Genomic DNA, 26,627 nt, shown 5'->3' with positions numbered 1-26,627 from the left:
CGGGTTGACGCATCTCCAGTAAAACGTGAATGGTTCAGCGAAGCAAGAAACAGAAACTTAGGAAGAGGCACACAGGAGGAACGCTGACTTCCAACTGAGCTTTTGGTCCTGGTTTTCTGCTGCGCTGTAGCATTCAAGATGGATTACCAGCTCACCCAATCTTGCACTCCAGTAAAACGTGGGAAATAAAAAAAAAGGAAAACTTAAAAACGCAGCTTTTCCGTGGTGGTGGGCGTAAAAGATTGAGCGTTTCCTCGCGTTGTCGCAGAATGCGACAGACACTCTTTTAAACGCACAAAGTTAGAAAAACAGTGGCAGTGAGGTAGCACCAGGCGCGCAGACGCGTCTCGAACGAATCGGTTCAGCCGCTTATAACTTAACTAGCAACAGACTAATGCAATATCTTTTCTGGCAGTGTTATTGCTCTGATTGAGTGTTCTTGTTCTCTAACTTTTGAAGAAAACTGAGAGCGACGTTTTTTTTATATTTTGATTTTCAAATCACGAAAACTGAATTTTCGGAAAAAGAACAAGTTAATTATTATTTATATTTTAGTTTTTTTTTGTCATGCCTTGTTTTACACATGTGTTTAGAAGTACCAGGCCGGCATTATCTACTATGAAGAAGTTAATGAATGTTGTAGATACGGAGATAGAGGGCGCCAAAGTTAGTAACAATCTAGCGTCTCATCCGATTTAAGTTGTTTTCGAATATTTTAGATGCGACGGCATCTCATTCACTCGCCTTGTCCCTCCATACGGCGTTGTCGTTGTCCGTCCACACCCCTCCCCCATTCTCCTCGCCGCGCGAGCTGCGCTCTCCGCCGATCACCCCCTCTCCTCTCCGATAGCGAACACTCTCTCGCGAGGGGCATTGGATTGGATTCGATTGGCTTGGCTTGGCTTGGCTTGGCTTGGATTGGATTGGATTTGGATTGGATTAAAGTGGATTGTGTTGGATTGTGTTGCGTCATAGCCGCGCCACGTTGCGTCATAGCCGCGGCAGGGGGTTCACGGCACGTTTCACGCGATAGGAGAATCAATCTAACGGAAACAACAACGGAACCCCCTATGCGTCGCATCTACACAGGGGTTCCCGCGAGGGGAGGTGGGAGTAATTTTTTTTGTCCACTTGAGGACGCAAATCTTGCTTTGTGTTTACTGTCCTTATGACGAAGTTTTTGGTTTGAAACAAATTTTAGCCGGAACTCTTTTACACCTTGCCGTGCTCAAAGCCACAAAGTATAAATAAGACTGCAGCCACCTAAAACAACACGCCATTTGCGACACATTTACATTTTTTTGTTGTGATGTACGCAAGTTGGCAGCACACGAACCAAACTTTCGGGCTACTACATGACTTGCGCATAACGCAAAAATATGAGAAAGGAAATAAAAATAAAAAAGCAACGCGAGTGTCCGCGCATATCTCATCTCTCGTGGGATCAGCCAGTAAAAACAACTTAGTCTTATTATCTCGTTCTGTTTGTAGTCAGCCAAGTGAAACTACTAGGGGCGCCGCAGAGCTTGAGTTGTCCCGCACTCTAAACATGCACAGGAAAACTGACACAAAGAGGCAGGACCCGCGACGATCTAAATCTTTTCCTGCGTTGCTGCGCTTTACTTTAGGCTTAACCCCTTAAATTTTGTCTTGCTCGTCTGCCCTGTTTTTACCGCCAGCCATTTCATCCCAGGATGTGCAATAACTGGGATCTTGTAGAAATATGTCTCTACGTACGTCCGCACGCACGGCACAGGAACAACATTAGCGCCGCTGAGAAGCGGGAATTTTCCGGCCCTTCCTACTCCGCTGCCATTTAGCTGACACCCGCCAGATACTTTCATCGGGGCCGGTGTATAGTACAACCCCGACAAGGTCAATTGTATACGGCTCTAGGAGGGAAATTTAGGCGTGCTGGGCTGTAAGAATTCATTTCCATGATATATCCTTATGTAAGCCATTGTATGTGAAATTATCTGATGGCTCGTTCGTCCAGTTCATTAGAAAGTCACAGCGATGTCTTTCCATTCGTACCATTCTTTGTGAATTGGCAATACAAGGCTTAAGCATTATTGTGCGAACTGCAGAATCATATGAACGGATGCATGCAGTTCAGAGTACCATACCTTGTGGCTCTGCAGCGGCGTATAGGCCTAGAGACATCGAGTAAACGGAGCTTTCATAGCTCCCCGGTACCACAGTAGTATAACCGGTTATACCCAATGGCAATAGTACAAAAACAGGCCAACGGGCAAAGAGAATTTTGTCCACCCGAAGGTGGAGAGAAATTAACGGGGAAAGCTACCTTGCGACCCACCGGCAGGGGGACGGGCCCGGGGGGACCCCCCGTGTCCCCCCTAGGAAGAAGCCGGATGGGGTGGGTTGTTGGGAACGGCAGCTTAGGCATCGGGGCGGGTTTTGGGAGAAAGGAAGGGAATGGGGGTAGACAGAGAGAAAACTTTATTTTGGTTATTGCTACTCAGGTCGCGTTTGTAGGCGGTGGCGTCCACTCACCGGCGACCTGTATCGATTAAGCAAGCAGCGCGGACGCATGCCATCGGCGGCTTCCCGCGAAATTTTCAAATTCCGGGCGGGCTGATGTAGACTGTAGAGGGAAGGGCTGTTCATAGTAACGGTGGTTGATAGTTACCTTTCTGTAGCAAGTGATGCACGGAATGAGACTTACGCGGATTTCGCGCCTGCGCTCACCGCTTCGATAAGCCATTTGCAATAGCCCCGAAGAAAAAAAAATGAGTAAAAAGATTGGAACGTTAGGTAGATTAGATGAAATTGCGAAGCTTTCAAAAGGTGGGGTGCGGAAAGGGAAATAAGGGGCAAGAGTAAGGTCCCGTGCCATCAGATTAAAATTTGTCCACACCTTCAGTTCGCCTAAATTCTGTGTCATCTCTATGTCGTGTGCTAAAAAGAGTCGCTGTCACCCATCTTTGCACAGTGAAATGGCTCCTAAGATTTGTTCTTTAATTGGGGTTGATTTCTTGCTTTTAAATTTAGTTTGTTTCTATCGTTGTCACATTCCTCCTATGTTTTTTTTTTTTTTTACCTCCTATCGCCGCAAAAATGAAATGCTGCGTTCAGCACTTTTAAATAGCACCGAAACGCATGCGTGTACCTGACATGCCCAGGATTTAGGGACACGCGCCGCCGAAACCTGATTGCGCCCTCTCCCGGCGCTTCGCTCGTCCGGGGGGCGTAACTGAATGGCGCATAAAACATACGGACGCCGTTTGGTAACGAACACAGCTAGGATAAACAACTACGTTTAGACGCGCTGGGAACCTTGTACGTTAGTCATACAAGCCTACAATTTTGCCAAAGCGTGCCGCTGTAGCCATGCCACGGATATCCCGGACTGCTTTCTCCTAGCTGTCTTCGTTATCAAACTGCGGCCGTTTGTTTTCTGCGCCATTCAGTTACGCCCCCCCCCCCCCCCCCCCCCCCCGGACGAGCGAAGCGCCGGGAGAGGGCGCAATCAGGTTTCGGCGGCGCGTGTCCCTAAATACTGAGCATGGCCGAAAAAGGCCACTGCTAGAAAAGTCATTTCCTCGTCGGTGGCAGCAAGTGCAAGCTAAGGGGCACTAACGCACTTTTCACCTAATCTAGCAATCGCCTGGTCTTCCGTTGCCAAACTTCCGGCTGCTAACCTATTTTTAATTGCGACAAGATTGTGTACCGTGGCACGGCACGCCTGCTAATGCAATTACGACAGCCGAAGCGATTACTTGACTAAGCGATAAGCGCGTTACCTCCGAATCGGCAACACTCGCCGACAACGAATTGACTTTCCCAGCGCGACGGCATCACGTAGTTGATAACTTCTCTTGACGTGCACGCATTTGCAGAAGGCACTCTTCGGGCACATGAGATGGCACAAATGAAGTTAGTTGGAAGTTTGCGCAATGTGTGTCCGTCTCTTCGTCCCCATCTTTTGTTCGCTTAGTCATGCGCAAAATATGATGTCATGAGTGGCGATGCATTCTTGTAGACGAAGCGCAAAAGTGGACACAGGACGAGACAAGATATGGTACAAGGACGAGCGCTCCTCGTCCCATCTCTTGTCTCGGCCTGTGTCTACTTTTGCGCTTCGTCCACAAAAATATTATGTCGGGTTTGCTGAACTTCTGACTTACCTTTATGCGCATAGTTTTGTCGTTATCGCGCTTAAACAAGGAATGGCTAATTAATGCATAGGAAACTATTCCCTGTAATTTTTTGGGCTGAAGCTGGGAATAAAAAATTACACCCAGTTTCACCCAGTGTGAAATCTTCTGAAACAGCGGAGCTGTGGGTTGTCCTTGCGAAGATTCCGTTTATCTTCGGCTTCTTTCTTGTGCACAATGCTAGAGGCGTGCTAGCGGTTAATTGTCATAATATTTGTTCCTGGACAGTTCCAGTAAAACGACAGTAACAGCCGTTTTCTGTAGCCATACTCCGTCCGTACATCGCCATGTATTGACCGAAGACAGTAGTTATGTAACGTTTGCAACGTCACAGTGCAATAATTATGACAAATAAATGGAAATCGGCGCAATGTTAGAGTCGTCTTAGTGGCTAAATGTAATAGAAATTGTTTCGGGATACTTTACGCAACACAAGTGTTTGAGCCGTTTTCTGTAATCATACTCCCTCCGTAGATAGCCATGCTTCACTGTGCAAAACGCAATGGGGAAAAGCAACCTTACAAAGCCCAGGCTTACACCGATACCCTCAAAGTCAGCTTTACCTCTAAACACAAATTCTCTGCTGAGAAGACATTTTTCAGGGTCAATACAAGCCCTGGTACATAAAAATATGAAAGACCCAGGACCTTTTTTATTACATTTTACTGCAAAACAGTATATGGCGTGGTCACATGGAGAGATTTAGGATGGGGCTGAGAGGGGTGGTGATGCATAAGGAAGGCACACTTAGGCCTCCGGGCCTTTCGTCAGTTTTGTTCAGCTCGAGTTTTGAGCTTAGCGGCGACTTCGCGGTGGGTCGACTTGCGCTCGGCCTGCCGTCGCTTGTGTTACTGTCTAATGAACTCATGAATTTGTGTTGCTGCTCCGCCCTTTTCCTTTGGATCAGCCTAACGAGGCATGGAACGAAGGATGATAGCAGCAACGCTTCGGGATAGAAGCGAGCGTCTTGGATCAGGGCGCAGATTCAAGTGGAATGCATCGTTGCTTGAAGTAAGAAGATGTGGACCTGGGTCGTGCATGTAATGCGAAGAACTGGAAATTGCCAAATCACCAGCGTAGCGGAGAGGCTACCGGGAGATGGTGTAAAACAAGAACAGCGCTTTCTTTTTTTACAGGTACGCGCCTATAAAAAATTGGGCTCATCTCCCCGCGAGGGGGACTCGAGTAAATGCGTCGCATAGGGGGTGGGTGTATTGCGTTAACGTTTAGTGTTTGGGGAGTTGGTGGTAGTGAATGCGTTGTATCAGCAGCTTCTTGACGTAGTTTGAATGAGTCAAGGATATAAGGCGCGTTCGTAGCCTCCCATTCTGTGTCGGCTTTGTGGCGCAATGTGTAGAGCACCATGTACATTGCGTTCCGCCCGCAGGGTCGAGGGATTGAAACCAGGCGCCGGATAGTATTTTTTTTTATAGTGTAGGGGGAGGGGTGCGGACTACGACTACGGACGTCAACGCGGGTGACATCGTGAGTTACTGAAATGCTCTGCATTTAAAACACTACGGCAAATTTGGTGAGAAGACCAGGAATGCTTTGGTTCGTTTGCAGAAGAACTAAGAAACTGCAATCACACAGGTTATTTAAACCAAATAGACACGAAATTTGTACTTTGCGCCAAGTTTCGGCGCTAACGAGGTGGCTGTTGGCTTGAGAAAATTGTTCAAATGATTCATTTGTTGAAATTGTTCAAATGAAACACCATGTGCACACTGTCTCACGCTCACTGCTCCCACCCGGTACACCCGGCACGCACTTAAACAGTAGGACAAATCTTTAACTAGCGTGCGCGAGCAGTGATTTTTCTGCCGCATGAAGCTCTTAAGAAGGAACAGCCTAGCAGACGGTGGGCCCAGCTGAGCGCGTTTTCGGAGCATGCACGTAATATCGACATGTCTGCAACTTGGTTTCCGTCACACGGTGGGCTTCACCACAACACCCCAGAAGAACCAATATCAGTGTGACAAATGGGTTAATGTGGCGAATGACGACGCCAGCATTCGATTAGAGTAAAAAAAAATGACTGCGGCTTAGCTCAGCTAATTCTGGGTATGCAAAGCGAAAGCTTGGTTTAGCCTGGCTATAAGCCCGCTTTTGGTGTTTTGCAAGCCGAGCGGCTCCTCTTCCTCAGTCTCCGCCGCTAGCTTCCCGCGCTTTGCATTCCAGACCGTCTTCAGTGAAGCAGCTCGTCGGGCGATATCCGCGGGGTGGTAGGGCGCCGCTAGCTGAAGACGGCTCAACACCTTCATACAAAAACAGCGCTCAAGACGGGACACAAAGGAGGAGTCTACGCACTACACACACATAGCCTCCTCCTTTGTGTCCATTCTTGAGCGCTGTTTTTGTATGAAGTATGAACCAACGAGCACAAACACTTCCATTGGCTCTAAAACCTCCCGCTCCCGCGCAGCGCTCAGAGAAGACGGCCCGGCCTCGCGGCGGCGGTGGAGCTCGGCGCGGCGAGTCACGTGGTGCGTTGCAAGGATGACGGCGCAGCTGCGATCAAATGAAGGTAAAATTGCTGGAAACGGTGATACTCGCCTCGACCAGCGTAGTAAAGCTTTGATTTAAAAATATAATCTGCGCTGGAACAACAGCGCACGCCTTGCGCTGTTGTACATGCGTAGATCGTATTTTTTACTCTAATCGCTAGGTGTGCCTCGTCATTCGCCAAATTTACCATTTGGTCACGTCGATTAGTCGTTCTGGGGCATTGCGGTGGAGCCCACCTGCGGCTATTTTTGCCTCGTGCATACACAGACGCACGCGCACTCGTACATGCACACAAAATGTCATTTATCCAATACTGCGGGCTTACAGAGCCCAAGCAGGAGTAAAATGTAAAAAAGAAGCACACAATTTTCAAACATTTCTTTTCTTGCTAACAAGAGCAATGCTGAAATTGCAATAACGAATCAGTAGTTTTCCTCTGTAAACAATTTCTCGGAGCCGTGGGCGCGCGGTAAGGAGTTGACTTCCTTTCCGTTTCCTTTTTATTGGCTCCCATCGGTCCCTTGACTCTTTGGCTCTTAATGTGGAAAGATTGCGTTGGTACCGCTGGGTGACTGCAGTTATGTGCCTGTGCGCGGAGTGGACGACTGGGTTGTTTCGTCTTCTGCCTTTCCTTTGCTGTGAACATGTTTGTCCCTAAATTTAGGTTTGTGTGGCAAGGCTCACGCTTGTTTATTTTTATTGGGTCGCCTGGAATAGCCCCATTGACCAATCTGGACCAAAAAAACTTTTTAAATTTTTTTTTCATTCTGTCTATTTGCGACCGTTTTCTGACCGGGGAATAAAAAACGGGAGCGAAAACTCTGGGCGACATTGGTATACAGACAAAAGCATTGAAGGGGCGCAGAAGCGGTGCATTGTGCTATCGAAAAGGGAGGCGCCGTGGTCGAGCCGCAAGTAGAATTTCGCAACTCATTCCCCCATTACCTCCCGAATTGTGCGACGTCATCAGCACGTCCCATTACCGAACCGTGCGTCAATTCTGCTTTTGTGATGGGACCTCAGCCGCGCTGGTCCTGTAATCAATGTATTTGTTCTGCATTGTTCATTCGGTTGCGTGTGTACCTTTTTGCGCATTCTGCCGATTTACGTGGGACTCACATAAAGGCTTTCCAGGGGTATTACACACTTTGGAAAATGAGGAGAAAGCAGACTTGCGCAACCTTTTGTAATAATAATCAATCAATCAATCAATCAATCAATCAATCAATCAATCAATCAATCAATCAATCAATCAATCAATCAATCAATCAATCAATCAATCAATCAATCAATCAATCAATCAATGTTTATTATAGTGCCCAGGAACAGCGGAGGCCTTCGTGCTGGAGCACTCAGAGGGGAAAATGCAGCACTGTAGTACATCAACAATTTGCTAATAAACACTCAGTGAGCAAAAAAAAAAAAAAAGAAAGAAAGACCTACAAAAACGGCAAAGAAGATTAGAAATAAAATAGTGCAATCCAACCGACTTTACACAATCAAGTCGTGCTGGCGCACAGACAAGGTATAAGACAGCAATGAAATGCATCAACAGCTGGCAAAAGAACAGTGAGTGAGCAAAAAATAAGAAGAAACTACAACTTCAAAGAAGAATAAAAATACCATAGTGTAATTTTAGGCAACATTACACAATCAATAGAAATTGTAATGTCTGGTCAGTTGCACGAAGACATCTTACAATAAGCGTAACTATACGGAAGGGTGAGTGAAAAGAAGAAAGTTTTTACAAGATTCGGGAAGCGTACATTTTCAGTTTCAAATGGACGCATGAAGTGAATATGGCAACTTTTAATGATAAAAACGGCAGAAAAAGAAAAATTCTACGATAATTACAGTCGCAGTATCAGCACAATACACGAATAACCAGGAACAAGAACAAGCTCGGTGAAGTCAATGCACACGTCAGGACGATAAGTGAAGAAAAAAAGCACTGCCAAGGTGAACCTAGTGTGTCAGAGCTGACAACCCGGCCAAAAACTCCCGAAGAGGACGCTGAAAGATATCGAGCTTCTCGGAGTGAACATTATGCAGATGCTGCATCCTTTGAAGAGGAGAACGTGTGCTGAGAGCTCCTGCTGCTTTAAAAGGGTGGGCGAGCCTTGTAGCTTTTTGTGGAACGCGAAAACTGATTGATTCAAGTAGTTCCGGGCATAAAATAATACCATGAAGCAATTTGTACATGAAAAGAAGGTCTGAGTGGGTCCGCCGGGAACTTAGAGAAACCGTTATAGGGATAGGCTCCGAAGGAAAACGATGCCTAAATATTGATGAAAATTTGGTGTTTACACGCTCTATACGTTGACAGTTGGAACTACAGGTTCCATTCCAAACGACAGAAGCATATTCTAGTTGCGGAATACAAAGCGTTCTGAATAGTTTTAGGAATGAAGAAGGAAACCGGAATTCTCGAGAAAACCTGCATACAGCCCCAAGAGAGCGTAGCGCCCGCCTAGTAAGTTGAGTGACATGAGGTGAGAAAGTTAAGGCACTGTCGAAAAGTACGCCGAGGTCTCTGATCTCTTCAACTCTAGACAAGTAACCACCGTTGATACTGTAGCAAAATAAAGTGCTGTTCGTTTTCCTGCTATAAGACATGACCTTTGTTTTTGTAGAGTTAAGATTTAATCTATTGTCTGAGCACCACTTGGAAAATGAGGATATATCTTGCTCCAGGGCAATGCAGTCATTAATGGACTCAATCCGTCTGAATATTTTAATGTCGTCAGCGTAAAGAAGGAAAGAAGACATCTTAATTGCGGCTGACACATCATTAACAAAAATGGAGAACAAGAGAGGCCCCAACACGGAGCCTTGAGGCACACCGCTTGTTGATCTGTACAGAGCAGAGTCTGCCCGTTAACGCTAACGAAACTGAACCGGTTATCTAGATAACTACCCAACAATGCCACGAGTGGGGTATCAATTCCTACCTGTAAAAGCTTTTTAAGTAACAGCGTGTGGCAGACAACGTCAAATGCTTTACTCAGATCACAGTAGACAACGTCGAGCTGGCCCCTCTCAGAAATGGCTGCCGAGGCCTGCTCCATAAAGCAGGAGAGATTAGTTGTTGTTGACCTTCCTGATATAAAGCCGTGCTGTTTACTTACAAGAAAATTCTGTACAGAACTTGACAGTAATTTGTACAGCGCTGTCTCAAACAGCTTGGAACAAGCACAAAGGAGAGAAACTGCTCTGTAGTTTGTTGCATCCGATCTGGAGCCTGACTTGAAAATAGGACGGACTCGAGACATTTTCCACGCGGGAGGGAACACGTTTGTTTTTAGACACTGGGTAAATATCACCGTCAAAACAGGTACAAAAATGCTGCCGTATGTTTTGAGAATAGCTGGAGGTATTCCGTCAGCTCCACACGACAATGACGGTTTCATGCGCTTTAGGCTCTCCAAAACGAACTGCTCGTCCAAAAGCACTAAGCTGGAGCCTTGTACGCGATTTAACAATATGTTCATTTCAGAGACGTCACGCTGGCCGCATGTGGCACTGAAGTGCTGAGCAAAGTGGTTGGCGACATTATGAACTTCTTCCCCAGAGGAATCTACAAGATTGATAAGATCATGTGAGTTGTTCTTACGGGACCGGATGTATCTCCAAAATGTTTCAGGCTGAGAATTCGCACTACTCTCTACAGAATCGAGATAGGAGCGCTGGTCCCGCTCATAAAGGTTTTTACATAATTTACGGTAAGAGCAGAAGTTCTGTTTCCATTCGTCACTCCCGGTTTTCTTATACTTTCTGTGGCAGCGGTCTTTTAATTTAAGAGTCGTACGAAGTTCTTTTGAAAACCAATGTGGGTACTTGGAGTGGTTTGGTTTATACTTGGGAATAAATTGGTCCATACCGCTTTTGACAATTTCGGTGAACCGTTCGACCTGTGCATTGCAATCAGGAAGTTCTTGAATTTCCGACCAATCAAACGAAGAAAAAAAGCTATACAAGCCAATGTAATCCCCACGTGCATAACAGAAGGGAGAGAGTTCATTATACTTTAGTGAGGTACCACAATGCCATAATAATAATAATAATAATAATAATAATAATAATAATAATAATAATAATAATAATAATAATAATAATAATAATAATAATAATAATAATAATAATAATCAATCAATCAATCAATCAACCTTTATTTTCGGTGCCCAGGAACAACCCTAGGGTCTTGGTACTGGTACACCATACAAAAAAAAAAAACACTACAATTAAGACAAGACAACACACAAAAACTATATGTATGACATAAACAATAAAGTAAAAATAGTTACAGAAATCTTAGAAAGCAAAAAGGAAAAAAAAAAAAGAACAGAAAGTCAAAAAAGAAAAGGCAGGCTTAGTGTTGCAAGCCATGCCACTCGGCCAGCGAAACGTTCAGTAGATGTGAAAAATAGGAACTATACAAGCAAATATTGAATCAACATGACATAGAGTATACGTATGTAACCAAGGTTTTCTAACAACATATTAGGAAGTTCAAAAAAAAAAAAAAAAGGGGGGGAAAGCTTCAGCATTACCAACACTGACACTAAAACGTACAAATATTCAAGCAACACAAAACAAGAAAAAGTGAAAAGCAAGCAAGAACAGTTTGCACATAATACATAGAGTATATAAATTTGGAATGACATAAAGGACTTAAGCTACAACAGTTTTCAACTCATTAGAGAACAAAGTAAAGGAGCTCTGGAATATATCAAGCCGAACGGAATATTCATTATATGCACATTGTATTCGGCAGATGGACGAGCGTCGGCTATTTAAAGCAACTGGTCTGAAAGCTGGAAATTTTCTGAAAAGTTTATTTGGCAAATTGACATTGATAAGTGTAACCAACTCGTCACACAAAATATTACCATGAAGAAGTTTATAGAGAAAGATAATATCAGCTCGCATTCGTCGACACCGAAGGGAAGGAATGCTTTTCAGAAGAGACATGATGCCGTTTGCGTCGTCTTGCACATGACGGAAGCGGTGCTTAAAGATAGAAAGGAACTTATTTTGAACCCTTTCGATACGGTCACTATTGAATAATAATAATAATAATAATATTAATAATAATAATAATCCTGTCTGCGCTCTCTCCAGGGCAAAAGCATCTCCCATAGATCTCCAATTATCCCGGTCCTGTGCTAACAGCGACCAATTTATCCCCGCAACCTTCTTGATCTCATCTGTCCATCTAACTTCCTGCCGCCCCCTGCAACGTTTATCTTCTCTAGGGATCCACTCTGTTATCCTTAAGGATCAACGATTATCTTTGCCTTCGCATTACAAGCCCTGCCCACGTCCATTTCTTCTTCGTAATTACTACTAATATGTCCTCAACACGCCTTTGTTCCATGACCCACTCCGCTCTCTTCTTGCCCCTTAATGTTCCACCTATCATCTTCCGTTCCATTTCTCGCTGAGTCATTCTCAGCTTTTTTGAGCCCTTGAGCCCTTGAGCCTTGAGTTTGTGCCTCTGATGTGAGTACCGGTAAGACGCAGCTGTTATACACTTTCCCCTTCAGGGACAGTCGTAGGCTGCCATGCATTGTCTAAGAATGCTTGCCGAAGGCACTCCACCCCGTTCTTATCCTTCTAATTATCTCTGCCTCATGGACGGTATCCGGGCTCACTACTTGGCCTAAGTTGATATATTCGCTTGTCACTTCCACTGCCTCGCCCCCTATCCCAAACCACTGTGCTCTCCCGGGGCTTTGGAGCCCTACTTTGGTTTTCTGCATATTAATTTTGAGGCTCACGATTCTAATACAACCCGATTTTTAGGGAAGCTGTCAATGCGAAGAGCATTTTTCGATATTAAGCAAACGTCGTTCAACGCGTCCTATCGCAGCCGAGTGTCCCACAACCACTGGCCAGAAACAGAGCAAGCTTTATGTTAAAACCATGTGGGTAGACAGCGCTTTGCACTTGCGAGATTATTCTTGTCGTGTCTTGACTCTGCCGCGCCCCTTACCCTTGGCCAGGAGTGACTAGAACACATGGACTGTGTTCTAGCATAAATATTTCGAAATCTCAATTTCCCGTTGCATGTAGCTATTTACAGACAGTGTGCAATGCTACTCGCCTGGTATACCGCCAGTATTTAGTAAGTTTTCTTAGAACACCTCACCAAGACCTAACGTTAAAATTTCGCTCAGTCATCAACACCGAAATGTCCCCAATTGCTGCCAAATTTAAACTGTATCCAGCATTTCGTTCTCTAAGGACATCCGGAACCACGCGTAAACGCTTTGTGTAGCGCAAGCATTGTCCTTTTTCCAGGATCTGGAATTAACCCATGCGCTGTAGGCTTTGTCAGCACATCACCCACCACATGCCTCACATTCTTAGCAAATCTGAACTCTATGCCACGGTAAGTTCTTGCAGGACAGTGGTTTTTATTTAATGCGCGCTTCGCGCAACACTTCGAAACCACAGCGAAAACGTCATTTCGTAGATTTCTACGGACAGCCTGCGGCAGAAATGTAACGTTCACTGCACATCACCTTCGACATATCGCCTATTGCCTTCAAATGACGCTCTGTTCTTGTCTCCTCCTTATCGACCGCCCTCTCTTTTATCGCGCGAGCCCCCTTAACCCCACTCCCCCCGAGCAGGGTAGCAAACCGGGCATTTCCGTTCATTTTCTCCTTTTCCTCCTCCTCCAGATCAACATTGCAGCCAATCTATTTATTCTTCTACCGGGTACGTGTCATGCGTGGGTTGGTTGGTATGGGCCTGAAGATCTTGTCTTCTTCGACGTGACTAGTCTGTTACTACACTTTCATACGCTTCACGCGGTATACCATGTTGTGTCCCGTATCTTAGTAACGCCGTTTTTCGAACTACCGAATCAAGTAATGCTTTTGCATTAAAAACTGGTTAGACAATAGTCGTTCCCGAACCGAATGCCCTTTTTCTTTCATAAGCGTGCTACTATTTCAGGAAAACACACCGTCATCAAAGGGTTTACCCCTTGCCTGTTATATCCTGTCTGGCTTTTCCGTGAAAGCGTGGTTCCACGGGAATTTTCCAATGGGTATTTCGCCCCTGTGCTCACTTACTGCGTATGTATGTGTGTCGCTTACACCTGGGGTTCTCTTCGCTACAAGCTTTTGTTCTTGCCAAATTACGATGTCAGACTCGCTTAAGCTTACGGAGGAGCCTGGCGCGTTTCAGATTTATACTTTTATTTATTATTTTTTTTTTTTTACTGCTCGCGCTGCGTGTGCTGGCATTATCATTGATTTCTGCAGACAGCTTCATGCACGCTGGAAGCGTCGCGCTACGCAGAGAAAAATGTGAGCGTTGGGAACAAAAACTTCCCTATCGTTTGTCCCGTTTACGTCGTTATGTCATTACGCCGCAGTTAGGTGTCACTCACGCGTGTCCAAAGCTCACACCTTTGTGCTTTCGTCTAAATTTATTTAGCCTTGAACGGAAGCCGGCTTTGACGACGGCTCGTGCGAACACTGCCAGCCGCCTTCTTTTTTTTTTTTTTTTCGTTTGTTTCGCACGTCACGGATGACTTCGTCGGAGAACAGCCCCGAAAATGTCCATTAGTAACACAGGAAACACGCTTTAAAGCAACGATAGGCGCACCAAAACACGAATAAGAACAAGTTCCGAACGCAACCGTCGGCCGCGCAGTTTGTAACCTAACAAAAAAGACATCGCCTGAGGGCGGAAAGTGAAATGAAAAAGGATACGGAATTTCGCCGCCGCAGGTGCTCTGAACCGAATGGGAACTAAAACAAAGAATGCAGCTGGACAAAGCAACCATCCCGTACTTTAACAGCGTTTTATCTCTGCCTGCGGCGATGGAACAACGTAATAACTGTTACGCCTCCCAGAAATAATGTATCCCCGCACCAGCGGGCGTTACAGCGTTCGTGCTCCGAATCGCCGGCTGTCCTTTCTAGTTTGACGGGCGTGATGTCTTCCTATTCAAAACAGGCCTCGAGAGAATAGCTATTTGCTCTTCTTCTTTGAACGGCCTCGTTTTCTCGGCGCAGTTTAGTAGGATTATAAAAGAAAGCGTCTGCGTTACAGCTGAAGCGTGTGTCTGTCGGCCCTATTCCGTACCTTTATAAGGAGTTATGCGCCCCAACAAGGAAATCGTGCCGCGTGGTGCACTTATTTCGAAACGAACGATTCACTCTCACGACCAGCAAGCGTGCTCGTGACTCACTCCCGCCTGTCACGTCTCTCACGCGAAGAGGGAAAAAAGACACACGAGGAAGATGCAGAATATAGCTAGAAAACCGGCATGACAAAACAATCTTCGCTGGGATCGCGTGACTAACCCCCGCGTCCCTCGTGACGCATCTTGCAAGCCGAGCACACAACACGGATTTCTTGCTAATAACACGGCCTTTTGCTTGATATGCTGTCCCTTCTCTACCTTTCTGCCTCGTCTCGCACCCGTATCATCTACGGCCAGCGTCGAAGACAGAAAGGGGCCGGTTTCGTCTAGCGTTGTAGTCGCCCGCCCCTCCGCAGGTCTTGAATCCAGGAAGAGTCACGGGCAAGATCGCGCACTTGTTGGCGCGCTCTCACGACCGTGACCTCGACTCTGACAGGACGCGAGCCGCTGTGAAACGAGCCGTGCATTGTCGGCCGACGCATCCTTCGTTCCAAGCCGCGGGTTTTTTTATCACTGCAATTCAGTATTGTTGTCGGTGTTTTATGTGCCCTCGTCCGCCCCCTAAATCCCTTTCTGCAATATAGCTATTCGCTTTGGACACACACACGCACACACATAAAAGAAGCTCGCAGGGCGCTTAAGCACCTGCTATTTTTTAGCATTGTCTCTCTTCTTCCTTTCTATTATCCTTGTTCTCCTTTTTCTCGCTGTATTAAGAGATAGCGACGGATTATGGATAACCAAGGTAAGACTTTCTAAAACAAAAAGGGGAATGATAGCGTATTAAATTGAATTGAAACGCGTATTAAATTGAATTGAAACGCTCTTTGATGTACGTGTCTACAGGTATTCGGTTTTCCTCGGGTTTTATGCGAATGAGGTACCCGTTCTCGTGAACCCCTTCCGCACGCTGTAGCAATTACACACGTAATTTTGTTTTACGTATTCCTCAGGACCGGGATGTTGCCTGGTCAGGTCGAAATAATGACATCGGTTACCTGACAAGATAGATGCAATACTAGACAAGCCTTCTGAGAAAAAAGCAGCACACTTTCCCAGAACACGATATGGTCACAGTGGTGTAGCGTTCGTCTGAAACCTCCCATATCCGTTGAGGCCTTAGTACCGAGGAGGACTTAGTGCGAGCAGGTTACGGCCAGTGCATGCACTGATTGATGGGGGCATATTGGGCGACGTCCGTGTACTGCAGCAGACGGACCCGGGTCTGTTGTTTTCCTTGGTTGTAGGCAAGGTTCATGGGCTTGGAGATGGGTAAGACAAGTATTCGGTTAACAAAGGCCTGTTTAGGGGATAGTTGGTACTGCCTTGCATTCAAGTATAGCCCGCGCCGCATACTTACACTACTGACAGGGAGAGTGCAACAGACAAACCATCCGTTGCGGAAAAGCGTATGGTTTGTGTGTTTCAGTGTCCCTGCCACTTGTCTAAGTATGCAGCGTGCGCTGAATTTGAATTCACGTATTAGGTTGCAAATGTCTTTGGGAGCGGAGGTAAGGGGTTGGATCTTTTATATGTGTGTGAATGAAATATGGAGTATCCCCGTTAGATAAGACACAATATCGTGGAGATTGTGCGCATCTCGTGCGGGTTCCAAACTTCACAACTCCAGATTACGCGCTAATACTCCAACACTGGCTCGATGACAGAACATCAGGCGCGTAGTCGAACGCTTTGGCTCTGCGGCTTACGTATCGTCTTGATAAGCACAAGGGCGCGGACTTAATTACCAGTTGCGGCGGGAGTCTTTGTGGCGAAGGCGACAAACAAAATCACAGAGGTTAGGTTAGGTTCGGTTACGTTTCGGTGCGATGTAAATGTCTAACAACCATGTCACGATGACCGTTCGAGTTGTAAGTGACGTATTTGATTTCCACACGCCGCCAAACGACGAATAAAAGTATTGGCTAGAGCACTGTCCCGCCAGGTTAAGTAGTTGACGTCCTGTTTCCATTGTGTGCAATAACTGCTACGACTCGGCTGAAGTTCACAATCGCATACGTGGTCGTCCTACTGGATTGTAGTGGAACCTCACATTTGGTGGCACTTCCGACCCAAACCTCGCAAAATCCTGTAACTGGCACTGAGCAGGCCATCACATGCCTGACAGGGGCCACCTAAAGATAAATATGTAGTGCAAATACACTCGGAAAAGGTGCATGACCAGCGGAGTACCGTCGCCCCGGGTAAACATTCAGCAGGGCCTAGCCATGCCAAACGTCTTGCGTTTCCCGTGACGCGGTGTTCGTGGTCCGTCTGCGACCGCGGCCCGATCATCGTCGGTGGTCTTCTTCAGCTGCGTCAGCGGGGAGTTAGCCTATATTTTCCTTTATGATTAGGCTTCACTGTGCAACTCACAATGTGAGAAAGCTACCTTATAAAGACTAAGCCTTCAGCGATCTTCTTAAAATTGACGTCCCCTCGTAAAATATATGCATTGCTGAGAAGGTGTCATTATATTTAAATATGAAGCGCCGGAGGTGAACAGTTGGCCGACAGAAAAAGGTGTGCCGAAGTGTAGAGGGAATGGCTTATCTCGTTCTACGGACAAAAAAAAAAAAAACGAGGAGTTTATCCTATAACAGCTCCGCAGTTAGTAAAGAACAAAAGATGTTAGACTGCCCTGCCGCGCTTCGTTTCAGCAAACGCTGTGAAGTTTTATGACGTCCGTAGCTTGTTTTTTAATGAAAGCGGACGTGCTATTGCAAAAAAAGTGGCCGTCACCCAACACATCCCTGACAAACATACCTGCCTCCCTTCACTTACGCGGTCTCTGACTATGAATTCATTTCGAACAGATATCAGAAGACCAGCTGCAGCCGTTCTTGGAAGATATGTCGACATCCTTCTGGCATCTAGCAGCGCCGTTCTTACCAATTACCTGCGCTACGGGCACAATGCGCTAAGGCCCGACAAGGACATCGTTACCGGACGTCCGCGTCCACACAACGCCACTTCTTTCGAGAAGGGCAACAAAGGGGCGCTCAGTGATTTCCGGTGTTTGCCGTTGCTAACGAAGAAACGCTCAGGTTCCGCTCGATGATTGTCGGGGAGGCCCGGAAAAGATATCTTTGGCACACCGAGGCTACGGTTTACTGTCCGCCTGTACTGCGATAAGTGGCTGTGTTTCACTGGGAAAATGATGATAGTTTACCGTTCCCCGAAAACGCTGTTCAGCACATTAAGTGCGATAATGCAGAGTCATCTATAAGCCAGCAAGCAAGGAAACCAATATTTCTGGCATGGTGCGCCGAGTTTTTGTCAAATACCACCCCACGGTGCGTGACATATGGTGGTGCGGAGCAGTATTCATCATGACCAAGAGCAGCGTTGCTTTGACAACGTAGAACTCCCTTAATCTGTCCGACTGACCTTGGCCATTCAACCCTTTGGAAAATACCTGGTATGGGGGGGGGGGGGGGTGGAAAGGGATCCCATAATCCTGTAGCCGGGTATAAAGCAGTTTTAGAGGGAAAGCACTAATAGCTTATGGATTTCCTCTTTGTCTATATAAAGCCTCTGCTCAGGAGCTATAGCGAAAAGTAAGAATGGACGCCATCGCGCCCTGCGAAAGTGGATGTCCAGCGAACCTATTGTAAACCACTACACATGCTGATGGGGGAGAGTGCGAAATGTTCCTCGTTGTTTTGGGCTTGTCGCTTGCACTCGGCTTCTCTGGCGGCAAATGCTGGGTCCTGACTTATGCGCTCGGCGTCTTGGCCGAGAACTGGGTCCAGCCTAGCCTGACGCATGCGCTAGCGCTAGAAAAAACGTCAACCCACCTCTCCTTTCAAGAGCAGCTGCAAACCTAATCTTTAACAGAACACATGGGGGTGGGGGGTGGGGTCCCATAGTTCACCGGCACCTTATCATGCATTATGCGGTTTCGATGCTTGTTTTGTTTTTTTCTTTACACGAATACTAAGCTGTAAGCTGCACGCCTGGTTAGCCTGCCGCATGTGCTCGGCGTCTTGGGCGAAAACTGCTGGTTCCTGCCTGGGTTTTTTGTTTACGACACGGAATTTTCCGTCAAACGAGAGGCTAAAAGCTTCGCTGTAAACATAACGCTGTCGGGGCCAATGTCGAACCTGTGTTTCCTTGGTTCCGAAGCCGCCGCCTTACCTACTCATGCCGCGTAGAAAGGAGGGAAAGAGAAACAGCACTTTATTGAGCCTTAAGCGGGTTTATGGAAGTGGTGTGGGCATCGGCTTAGCGCCGGCGGCGACGTTGTCAGCGCGGGTGACTGGAAGTATCTGGACCTCTCGGTTCGAGCTGCCCAGCGCTGCATCCCACAGCTTTTCATTAACTATGGAGGGAAAGGGATCTTGGTGACAAGCCCACATAGAGTGGACGAGCGTGGCTTGGTCCCACAGTGTGGACAATTCGTTGAGGAGAATTGCTCATTTGAGGCAAAACGTTGGGCATAGTGTCTACGCGGCGCGTTACTACAAACGCTGCCTCTTCGCCTCTTCGCCTTATGAGAAACGGCGCCCCCGTGCGCAGGGTGAAATAAATATCGAAAGTGAATCGGGATCATCGTCGGAAATGTTTACACAAAAGATACGCCGGACCAAGCGCCGCAAGCACCAACGAACTCACCGACAGAGACCCATACCCACAGAGGTTTATCGGACAACGCTTTATAAAGCAGCTGGTGAACTGAGTCATTTAGGGAATCGAGAAGTTCAATCAATCAATCAATCAATCAATCAATCAATCAATCAATCAATCAATCAATCAATCAATCAATCAATCAATCAATGCTAAAGCACGAGGAGACTAGGAATGTCGGCCACGAGAAATCCGTGTGGGCACTCCGAAGTTTAGCACATTGATGCAAACACAAAATGTAGCACATACTCGTAGAGGTTTATAACGCTTTATAAGCACACATTTATGCTGCTTGAGCACAATATTCTGTGGATGAGCCACCGAAACCGCCTTTAACTTTGTACTGTTATTATTACAATTATTATCATTACCATTTCACTCCAAAAGAATACAAAGATATAGCAAGCAACATCCAGAATTTTTGTTTTTTCTGGTACCAGCTGACGCACATTATACGAATCACAGTGTATTTTTCGAGCAGGCCATGGGCTTTATAACCAAGAGTAGTTACGAGCAAAACCGCGAAATTTTTTTCTCGGCGAAAAAGAGGGATGGGCGAATGGCTGACTGCCGCTTCGAAACACGTGAAACCTCCGCTTAATTTTGAGAACTCGCGAAGGGGAGCAGGCATTTTATTTTTCAGATCTGCGATTGAATTGTGTGAAACGCACGCACACAGAAACTTGAAGGTCGCTTGGGCATTGTTAGAGGAATATTATACCTTGAAAATGCGCCTAAACCAGGTAGTTTTACTTCTCTTGCAGTCACTGAGTACCAAAACATATAACACACTTCGGAGGTTCGTCATATAAGTCCTGAACTTATACTAGCTGAGATCTGCTCCAAACTTCTTGAATTCGTGGTATCCCGCTGAAAGGACACATTGCCATTGCAGACTTGTTGACGCGGAGCCGTTGAAGTACCAAAATGTTTGCCTCTCATGCTGGACAAATGGACATGAGTAAATGGACAAAAACTACACAGAGCCAACACTCGCACTGCATCCGTGTAAACATCGGACATTCTACCTGTACACCTCCATACTGTTAGTCCTTCATGGTTCAATACGAAACCAAAGTCCTTCAAAAGTATTGAATGACTTCGGCGTTACGTTGCGCAGTTTTTTTTTCAACAAATGAGTGAAAGCTAGCTGCCGTAATAACTTTGTCTACCTATAGAATGACCTGCCATTCTGATGAAAGCATTTGATGTTGCCTGGGTTGACACAGATAGGTTGCTTCCCGTATCATATCTCACACCGCCACCACGGAATAAACAAGCGAACAACGCTGGGACCATGGCGACTGATGTCCGAATAATCATTTTACAAAACTGAATAGGCCGCGATTTGATTTTTATTGCATCAAGTCGAATGTACTGACTAGGGATAATAATGAGCCAACGTAAAGTTGAAGCAGCTTGGCTGTGCATTGCCTAAAGCAAGGGGCCAGAAAACGTTAAGCAGGGATACTTTCTGAACGGAAGAGTTCGTGGAAATAATGTACGAACGACGGACATAGAGAGAACATATACAGCTTCACACGGCTTTTTCAGATGTGAAGGGGAAAATACCATCAAGCTCCACCTTGAGCATTTGCAACGCGCATGACAGGCTGTCCATGATACGGCACGCTGTAATGGTACAGTAAAAGGGAAAAGTACATAATTCGCAATGCTATGCGCGGTCTCACGTGCCATCGAAGTCTGCCCGTGAACTAATTTGTACGATGCTTTTACAATGTTGCCTCTCAACCAAGCTATTCGGCTGCTCAATAGACATTCAGCAATACTGTTTGCTTTAGTCGTTCACATACTAAAACATTCACCTCTCCGTGTAAAAAGAAGACATCCTGGGCTACGTTTGAGGGGTGAAAATGTGTATAGAATATGGTACGCACTGACGAATTGTAGACTCAGTAGAACTTTTTTTGTAGACCCCAGGGACTATTTAAAAAATTCCGGGTACTTTAAAAATTCGCTGCCTAATCAGTTTGCGAATGCCATTTGGAAATAGTCACTCCATAATTTAAAAAAGGGGAAATATTCGCCGATAAAGGTACTTTAAAATCAAAGAACGCCCCTTCTCTTCCCCCCCCCCCCCCAAAAAAAAAGACAAAGAGGGCGGGGTGGGGAGGGGGGGGGGGACTGGCGTTAACCATGAAATAAATCTAATATTCGGAAGTCAAACAGTTGCTAGTATAATCGCCAGAGTGCATTCTTAATTGCACGATGTGGAAAAACAGATCTGATAGCATGAGTTGCGCTATTTGATTTCTTGGGTCGACATGAGAGATACCGCTACTTCTTGTAAAAATCGAGCGCTACACCTATTACCGCAAGTTCAATGGAGGCACGTGGATTGATGAAAAATTGTTCCTACTTTATCTACGTCCTGTGGCCTTCTCATTGTGCTCAGGTGATCATTTCTATTTTCCATTTATGGGATTAGGTCGTAAAAAGAGACGCTGGAATTTCACACTTCACCTCCTAGCCTTAACACGGCTCAGTTACCATGGACAGAACGTTTGTATTAACGGGCGTTCGTCTGAGCGGAGGCCTGTGAACACTCAGCTTCCTTCTTGAAAATAAAATTCAGCTTGCAGTGAGCTCTTGTTCATACTTCTTTTCTCGCCATGTCTGCCGTTGTGTTCGCGCTAACTTATCCCACACCGTTGCATTAACTTGTAAGGAGTCTGGAAAAAAAATCCAGGAATAAAGTCCGATCCAAGAGCCTTTCGTTTCTCAGCCTTTTGCAAGGGTACTTACGACCCGCTAGCCCATAAAAGTGTTGTAACAAACCCCTCGCCATAAAAACCAACCACACCACCATATGTAACGCCCGTGGAGCACTGGGACGTGGAAGAAGTAAGCAGGAAATACAGCCCAGCTGAAATGTTTCCGACCGTAATAGTTCCACATGCACTGGCGCAATGCGAGTCGCACCAGCACGTGCGCTCCTAGTCTCGCAGCGGTCGCGAGCGCTCGGAAACGAAGGAGGTCGCGTGAGCACGTGCTGAGATGTCGAGAAAAAGAAAAAGAAGAGGAGGATCACGCGGGTGCAGTTGGGGAGTGCTCCGCAACGTGAACGCCACGCTGGTTCTTTTTGTCTTGCTTTGGGCACAAGTTCGCCCCTAATAAACGTTCTTTGGTTTATGGCATTCGGTTGTCCGTGACAATAGCATGCATAGCAAATACGGAAGCCGACAAGAATGACAACGCTCAAATCAGGAAATTGCAAGTGAAGCCAAGATTTAGATTTTATATGATGTTCCTTGTGGCGTTGAGAGAATTTAGAAACGTCGGCCGAGCAAGTAAATGACTAGAAGATGCACCTCATATAAGGTGTGCTTTTTTTACAGCGTATGTTGAGGTACCCGGGAACAGAGTGCACAAGTGCAGCATTAGTTAGTGAGCAATGTTGGGCTCATGAGTCTATATTAACTGGAAGTGTTTCCACCAAGATTAGGCAAGGCAACTGGAGCGATTCGGCTGCTCAGACATTCAGCAATAATGTTTTCTTTAGTCGTTCACATACTAAAACATTCACCACTCCATTCTTTTATAAGCTTTACTTAATTTCATGACGAAAATTTATTTGAGCCATTTGACAGTTATGTGTTCTATTTACCCATGGTCACGATGTTGCGTTACTCCCTAATAGCATAGCTGCCGTTTGTAAGTGAGCGTTACCAGATCAAGAAAGAAAATCTACGATTTCTGATAAGAATAAGCTCCATAAAACTAAATTTTTATAGCCCACATCGCGATGACATGAATATTACGACTTAGTTTGAGGGACCAATGCATTGACGGCGACATGCTGCGTGCCTCTGCGATGCCAGAGCAATTGTGGAAGCAGATTCGGATATGTTGTGTGGTCTTTTGCTGTAAAAGATTTGCCTTTTCTTAATAAAGTCTACACAACTATATTGCGAGAGGCTCCATAATACGAATTCGTATGTTTGTTCGCATAAAAGCATGTGCCGAAAGCTATTACTGTCGTAGTCTTTAGCCCTCTTCAGCTCAAGAAGAAATGTAAAGAGTGGCATTCAAACCGTGACAGAGGGCAAGCTACCTTTTTCTCGTCGGAATGTTTGGTCATAAAGGAAGCATAATTCAATCTATCTTTTTACAGTAATCAATACTGATCGCTTAAAGAAGCCACAATCGTCTTAACAAGGTGTAAGCATGATCTTGGCGGGAAATGTTTCACATTTACCGCCGTACTACCCAACAAGAACGGAGCAACGTATCGGTCAGAGAGAAAAGAATATGTTCTCCTGCGTACAAGGTTGCCATCCTTGTGCCTTTCAGTACTGATAAATTAAATATGCGGCAATGGTTCAACAGCACGGAAGCCTGCTCTTAGCTTTCCCGTTCTTTTAACAATAACGGAGCAGCAAAACGAGCAGCGAGAAAATAATTACGTTCCCCTGCGAACAAGGCTCCCGGTTTCATGCCATTTTAACGCGAGTGCAGATGAAAAAGTTCACTGTAGTGAAAGTCAGCGGGGTGACGGCCTTCACATGCGCTATTACCTAAGCAGTAGAAACGTGGAGGCACTTACTCAACGCAGCATGTCTTTTCAGGGACAGGCGGTCAGCGTCCAATGCGGGTGGCAGGAGGACACGATTGTTTTGCTAGCGGCGACCAAGTCAAGGCTGCCCCTCTATTCCAGGCGTCACGAGCTCGTGGCCAGCACGCGTGAGGCGCCGGGATGCGCGGCCGGTGAGGGATGTATCCAAGGTGAACACCACCGCCGGCAAAACACACTCTGTCGTGGACACAAAGCCACCGGTCGCGTACGCGCCGACAACAAGACCGCGTGTGGGTTGCGGCCGACGATGGAACTCCTTCTTCCACGAGCGAGGCAGTCAGTGTTCAGGAGCTAGGATGCATCAGCGCCCGCTCTTCGGCGAATGCGTTATGCGAGGAGCACGCGTTTTTCGCCTTCGTCCGGCGCCCGACCAGCCATCACGGGACGGGGAGGAAGAGCGTTTGAGGGAAAGTGCAGAGAACGCTCAGCGAGCAACGGTGCGGTAAGGGGCGAGAAAGAGGCTCCTTTACGCCCGCCCCTCACCCACCGCCAGCCTTTTCCTCTCGGCGGTCAACCATCCGCTAAGTCCGCCACCGAAGAGGCGCTAAGGGAAACAAGTATGTAACACGAAAGCCGGCGAAAGCAGAAACAGCGGCAGCGGCCAGCGGCCTGACCGGAGGCAGGGTGATTCAGCGCACTCCGCTCAGCAGCTAGTAGGGCACCTCGTACACGGCCCGCTTTCTCACTCTTCATTTTAGAGGCTTCTGCGGCTCTCTTTCAACGGCTTCATTCGCGCTCGCCGAGTCTTGGTATAGGCTGGGCGTCCAGCCAGCCATTCAGTCTGGCCGCCGACACCGTGTTCGAGAGCGAAACCAGCGCAGAGAAAACAAAGATGAAGAGAAAAAGGAAACAAAGAATAAAACAAATCGACCATGCAGGAGGAGGGTTATTCGAATGTGCCGTGCTGCCAACTGCTTACGGCACCCGCGGGCAACTGGAGTACTATTTGTGGCTTCTTTTCTCTGTCCCTTCGTTGCAGCAAAAGGGAGAAAGATTTAGAATAAGACGTGTGGATTATAGAATGATGCAGTGCTTATCTTGTCAGGTGGCACTGCTTCATGCTTAAGCAGTAACGGCGTGGGGGATCACTGCTCGAAACTTCCTGCAGTAAATCCTCCGCTAAACAATGTGACCATAAAATAACGGCTTCTGCGGCTCCGGCCACCTGATGCCCCCGAGAAAATAAGGACTAGGGTGGCACGATTTGCGTTTGGGGGCTTCAACGAAAGATTGATGATTAAAGGAGCCATGAAGACAAAATACAAGTTGGGTTTAATAGAAAGGCTGTTTAGTCCCGATAACAATGATACCGATATCATCGCAATCTTCGAACAAATAACGGAGATATTAAAGAAAACGTGTGAAGCAGTCGCGACCCCATAGCCAATTTCCCGCAACTTTTTTATGACGTCATGGAACCTTGTTTGTGCGATTGGCGGCCGCCTAACTGACCTGTCGCGACGACACATGACTGGACGTCTGTAATGTGGCCTCTAGTTCCGTTTGACCGCATCACTTGAATGCTAACGTGCAGTTAACGCACTGAAAATTGTGTTTTATTGTTGGCCCGTATGACGTCATTCATGCTCATAACACGTCACTGTGGCGCGAAATTTGAAAGTTTTTAAATACTTCTTGCTTTTTGTTCGTTAAAAAAACATCTTTTGTGGCTGTAATGGAGCTGAGTGAGATAATGAATCCTAGTTCTTTAAAATTAAACGAAGTTGTATTTTCTCTTCATGGCTCCTTTAAGTCCGGAGTATTGGAACCGGTTGTGTCAAAGTGCTCCATCACAAGTCAAAGCACCACACTTTCCCTTTTTTTTATTAACATATGCTATGCGCTTTCTCGGGCTTGTTCAGCTTACATAAGGCAGCATCCCGGAAGCGCTTTTTCCGCAATGCACATCACTGAATGTAAATGAATAATTAGGTGCTGTGATAACGACATACGGCACGTTTAATATTTGCGAAGATTACAGGCCCGAAATTTTGTCGATAAGGAGAACGACATAATAAAATATCCACGACTCGAGAGAAGAATGAGGTAATTTTTTGCACAAGGTTTACATCACCTTCGTACATCCTTGTCTTCTGTTCCCTCGCGTCAATGACGCTTAAACGTAACCATGAAATGGCTATTTTTATGCCAAGCATATCTGTTTTGTTCGCGCATAATTTCAATATGCGAAGAATATTTTGGTGATTTCCGGAAGGCTTGTGGGCGTCGATTTCTTTTTGGGGGTGGGGGGAGTCACCTTTTAGGTGTGGTTTATCTGAAGACTATTATAGACCCTGTAAAACCACGTGTTGTAGACGAAAACTTATTTGCCATAACCAAAATGTTTTTTTTTGTCTACAGTATACAACTCCACAGGATCTCGAAACATTTTTCAGACAAGGGAGGCCAAGAACGATCCAGCAAAATGGCCGGGAAGATTCAAGGCATCAAGCACTAAGGACTGCCCCCATCTGGTCTGTGCCCTCGACTCAAAGCACTGATGTTTATGCACCATCATTTATGCTATAGGAAAGAGCATGAATACGAA

General features: G+C 46.2%; 1 protein-coding gene across 1 annotated transcript in view; it reads right to left on the bottom strand.

Annotated features, from left to right (window-relative positions):
- Positions 1 to 24,626, bottom strand: part of LOC144170109 (uncharacterized) — a gene marked incomplete in the record, with an annotated part of 189,025 nt that extends 164,399 nt beyond the window's left edge. Inside the window, 1 exon segment of the mRNA XM_077699680.1 lies at positions 24,050 to 24,626.
- Between the last annotated feature and the right edge of the window lie 2,001 nt (positions 24,627 to 26,627).

The sequence above is a fragment of the Haemaphysalis longicornis genome, unplaced genomic scaffold (assembly GCF_048455015.1).
Source record: "Haemaphysalis longicornis isolate Haplotype H1 unplaced genomic scaffold, Haemaphysalis longicornis Haplotype H1 scaffold_2, whole genome shotgun sequence".
NCBI classification, from domain to species: Eukaryota; Metazoa; Arthropoda; class Arachnida; order Ixodida; family Ixodidae; genus Haemaphysalis; species Haemaphysalis longicornis.
The sequence above is the reverse complement of the archived record's forward strand: the minus strand, read 5'-3'. Positions and strand labels throughout refer to the sequence as shown.